This window comes from Babylonia areolata, chromosome 20, assembly GCF_041734735.1.
Source record: "Babylonia areolata isolate BAREFJ2019XMU chromosome 20, ASM4173473v1, whole genome shotgun sequence".
Lineage (NCBI taxonomy): Eukaryota > Metazoa > Mollusca > Gastropoda > Neogastropoda > Buccinidae > Babylonia > Babylonia areolata.
The window spans coordinates 19,373,837-19,378,836 of record NC_134895.1 but is presented as its reverse complement, the minus strand read 5'-3'; the positions used below and the strand labels follow the sequence as shown (position 1 = coordinate 19,378,836).

Here is a 5,000-nt window from a genome sequence, read left to right as displayed (position 1 = left end):
CAATAAACATAACATTACCGCCCCCAAATCATCATCAACGTCATTATCATTATTATTATCATTCAACAACAAACATAACATTACCGCCCCAAAATCATCATCAACATCATTATCATTATTATAATTCAACGACAAACACAGCATCACCGCCCCAAAATCATCATCAACATCAAACATTATTATTATCATTCAACAGCAAACACAACATCACCGTCCCAAAATCATCATCAACATCATCATTATTATTATCATTCAACAACAAACACAACATCACCGCCCCAAAATCATCAACATCATCATCGTTATCATCATTCAACAACAAACACACCCTCCACACCCACTCAACTTCATCACTGTCGAAATCATCAGCAGAAGCATCACTCTGTAGGGCGATGGTCATCGACATCAGTGGTTACAAAATGTTAGTATTATCACGCATGCAGCACATGTGTGTGAGTGGCTGAATGAAAACACCAGCGAAGATAAAATGCTGATCAGAACTATGAAGATGAGGAGGAGGAGGAGGAGGTCAACGACGATGACACAGCCCATGTTTCCCTGACTGTGCAGAAGCTGAACATCACCCTCAACGACACCCTGCCACTGGGAACAGCCTTCAACCTCACGTGGCAGTGAGATCCACACACCCCGGGCAGCAGAGAGTCCACCCGCCCCTCTCCATCCTTTATCTTCGTCCGCTCTTCCTGGCGACCCGTCCTTATCGATGTCCTGTGATTTGAACCCTATATAAGGACACGGCTCTGTATTATGAGGAGGGGCAACAACAGAATTTCATATTCAAAATAATAATAATGTACATTTATATAGCGCCCTTTCTAAGAGCTCAGGGCGTTTTACATGAAAGAAAACTATTATAAGTTACATAAAACATTCATGACCACTCTTTCTCATCCCCCCCACTCACACTCTTCCCCTCCCACTCTACATACATCCAAAGTGAGCTGACATGGGTGGTGTTGAAGAACAAGGAAGCTGAGAGAGCTTATAGATAGGTTTTAAAAAGATGAGGTTTTCGTGATGAGCGAAAAGCAGAAATAGAATCAGATGCACGGATATGATGAGGAAGGTTGTTCCAGATGTGGGGAGCAGCAAAGAAGAAAGAACGTTCATCATAGGTTCTTGTATTGACAAGAGGAAGTTTCAAAAGGCAACAGTCAGAGGAAGAGCGGAGATTCTTGCGGGAGTGTAAACACTGATAAGGTCAGAAAGATATGCAGGTTCTGCGGAGTGGAAAGCAGAATATCGGAGACACGCAACTTTGTATTTAATTCTCGCTTCAGTGGGGAGCCAATGTAGAGTGCGGAGGTGAGGAGAAATGTGATCAGTACGTGGGACTCTGAGAGTCAGACGGGCGAAAAAAAGAAGTCACATGCCCGTCAATGTTTATGTTAAACAAATCAAAACAAAAAAGTCATTCATAACTGAAAAGACGTGTACGAATTTTATGCCAAAGTATTCACGACATTCTCCTTAGTAGATTTAACTGAAATAAACATTTCTGCATGATTAACATTACTTTGGTATAAATTGTTGAACACGGATATCACTCAAAACGAACACTTCGAAGCCAACCGAATGACATCCTTAACTTGATACTCTGCAACGTGGACATATTTGTGGGTGTTTTTTTGTTTCTTTTTCTATCGAGCCAAACTGAATCGCAAATGCCGGTCAATGTTTAAAGAAAGGATATTCCTCACAAGATCCGCTGAACTGTGTATTGGTCATCTGCAATCCTTCAGTCGTTCGCGAAACGGTCACACAAACGTATATCCCCTTTGATAAAATCCATGCAAACCCAAATCCAAGTTCAGACAGACAGCTAATAATATTAATCATCCACGTAATGTTGTTCCTTATAGCTGTATTCCTCCAGAGGTAGTCTGTCACCTCTCATAATAATTATCACTGATATCGATCATTAAGTACTGCAGCTAACTGCAGAATTAATGTTACAGATGGGATGATTTGTCTATCTCTCAATACATGTTGTCATTTTGATTGTGGGTTTTATGTGCTTTTTTATTATTAACATCCAGAAACATTTTAAGTCAAAACAAAGCACAGACTCATAATGCGCTGCCCTAGTTGTTTTTGGACGATGAGTTCTATTTGGATATCGAATTTTTAAATCCTGGGAGCACCCCCGGGTAGTCTAGTCTACCCGTACCCGTTCCCTATCCTTTATCATGCGTTTTCCTGAGGACCTCAGCCTGCTTGTCTTTTCCATGTTTTCTAACGGTTGAAGTCGCGTTCAGTGTGTGTGTGTGTGTGTGTGTGTGTGTGTGTGTGTGTGTTTCTGTGCGTCTGTGTACAAAGGAGTTGATTTGTGGTTCCATGATGTCTGTTTGCTGTGAATGTATACATTTATTTGTTTTACGATTTGAGGTCTGTTTGAAATAAAGCGCTAATAGATGTTCATTATATTATTGTGGTCATTATCTTCTTCTTATCCTTATCCTTCTTCTTCATTATCTTCTTTTTTCTTTTTCTTTTTTTTCAATGAAAAATGTAAGCAGATTGGTCATATACTAATGGTGTAAGGCTGATGACGCTATAATTTTCCTTGAGTCAGTGTGAATTTCACCGTGTGTGCGTGCTCATGATACGATTTGGTTTTTGGATTTTTTTGTTACATTTTGTGTTTGAAGTACTCTTAAAATTTGCATGAACATACAATACATCTTGGCAAATATTGCGTGCACGCTTTTGAATTTCAAATAGTTCTGTAAAGATATATTCTACCGTATTAAAAAAAAACAACAGGCAGAAATGTTGTCGAGTTTTGGCCGATAGTGATAATGATGATGATGAGGATGATGATGATGATGATGATGATGGCGAGAATTATGATAATGGTGGTTGTGATGGTAGTGGTAGCGCTTTCAAAAACATATTATATTAGTTATTACAGTGAAATAACACACAAGCAAGGCACACACACACCCTCACACACACACACACACACACACAGCCCTCCCACACACACACATACACACACACACACTGACTGTCTGTCTGCCCGACTCTCTCTCTCTCTCTCTCTTAATAGGTACACCGAAAATGATGTTTTAAAGCATTGTCCTTTTTGCCAAGGTGAACTAGAAGATGAATACCATTTGTTGTTTTTTTGTTCTGTATATAATGATTTACGGACAAAATTTCTTCAAGACTGTTTAAACATGTCTCTTAGTTCACTTCTCCGATCAAACAACAAGCAGAGAAATTTCCATGTATCAAAATTTATTTTCCATGCGATCAAAAGGAGAAATCATATACTCAGACCTAATTAAGTAGAATTAATGTCAAGTCCATGAATATTATGATATTGTGTCATCTGTTCAAGTGTTATAATACCCCTTCCCATGCCCACCCCCAGTCCCCTAGTTTTGAATTGTGGTCCATGGCCAAAGTTCATTAAAACAATTTCGTTCGTTCGTTCGTTCTCTCTCTCTCTCTCTCTCTCTCTCTCTCTCTCTCTCTCTCTCTCTCTCTCTCTCTCTCTCTCTCTCTCTATATATATATATATATATATATATACATATATATATATATATATATATTTCCACCACCTACACTCTGGCCTAACCCACTCTGTGTCCCCTCAGTCTGTCTGTCTGTCTGTCTGTCTGTCTCTCTCTCTCTCTCTCTCTCTCTCTCTCTCTCTCTCTCTCTCAGACGTATTGATTGTACGTGGCAAGAATGGAATGCTCGTTTGCAAGTAAGTGATAGATTCCATGTATATTATCAGATCAACTCTTTACATTGTGTCCCAACGTATTTATCCATGAATTTGGCAAAAACATTTAAAATACGTCATGACAAGATTTAGGTTTGGGCTTTTAGATATTACACAATTCATTATTTTCGATACAGACAACATAGTCAGCATGATCTTATTTGTCCATTGTGCACAAATGGAGAAGAAAACGAATTACATTTCATGTTTTGTTGTCGAAAGTTATGTAAACTAAGGTATAATTTCATACCCCAGAAATATTAATCTCAGCCTTCTGTGTTTAAAACGAGTGTTTGCTTATGACGTCACGTCATGAAGAAGAAGTTAGACAGTTTGCTACTTTTTTTTATACAAAGCCTTTTGCTACTTATTTATACAAAGCCTTTTGCTACTTATTTATACAAAGCCTTCAAAATCCGGTCATTTAGTTGTTCCTGATTGTCAATGTATGTATTGTTTTGTTTCATTGTATCATGTACTGTATGTCATAATGTTTTCGAAATAAGTTTACACACCACCCCTTCATGTGGGGCTAATTAAGCCTTTTTTGAATAAACCATCCGAATTTGAATCCGAATCTCTCTCTCGCTCTCTCGCTCTCTCCCTCCCCCCCCTCCCTGTGCCCCTCTGTCTCGTCTGTCTGTCTGTCTGTCTCTCTCTCTCTCTCTCACTCACTCTATTCCCCCACCTACACTCTGGCCAAACCCACACCGTCGCTTATCAGCCTCTCAAAATACCCCACTACTAAATCATGCACACACGTGTTCGCGCGCACGCATGCACTTACCCCCCTTACTCCCTCCATTTTAACTACCACACACACCACTCCACACACATACACACACACATACACGCACACACACACTCAGACATACACACACGCATGCACACACACACACACACGCACACACGCGCGTTCCCACGAACGCACACACAAACACCCCCCCTTTCCGCCCAACCCCAACCTTTCTCCACTCCAACATCTTCTGCCTCCTGCTTTTCCCCTTCCCCACTTTGCACCCCCCCCCCCCCCTACCCCTACCAAAAAGAAAAGAAAAAAAAAGGGGGGGGGGTAAAAGAAACAAATCCTCACAGATGCAAAAACATTAACGTCCGATAAATGAACACTAACCCAAAAAGCTCTGGCGGTCACATGAAACTGAACAAACACTTGACAGTGTGCATTGCGGGAACTAATTCCATCATTGACTCGGGAGGTAGAGGGGGCGGGGGGCGAGGG

General features: G+C 40.5%; 1 protein-coding gene across 3 annotated transcripts in view; it reads left to right on the top strand.

Moving 5' to 3' along the window:
* Positions 1-2,784, top strand: part of LOC143295297 (putative maltase-glucoamylase 2) — a 59,508-nt gene extending 56,724 nt beyond the window's left edge. For all 3 annotated transcript variants that reach the window (XM_076606919.1, XM_076606920.1, XM_076606918.1), the window contains one exon: positions 571-2,784. The gene's annotated coding sequence lies outside the window, so the exon portion shown is untranslated. The remainder of the gene's footprint in view (positions 1-570) is intronic.
* Positions 2,785-5,000: the final 2,216 nt, after the last annotated feature.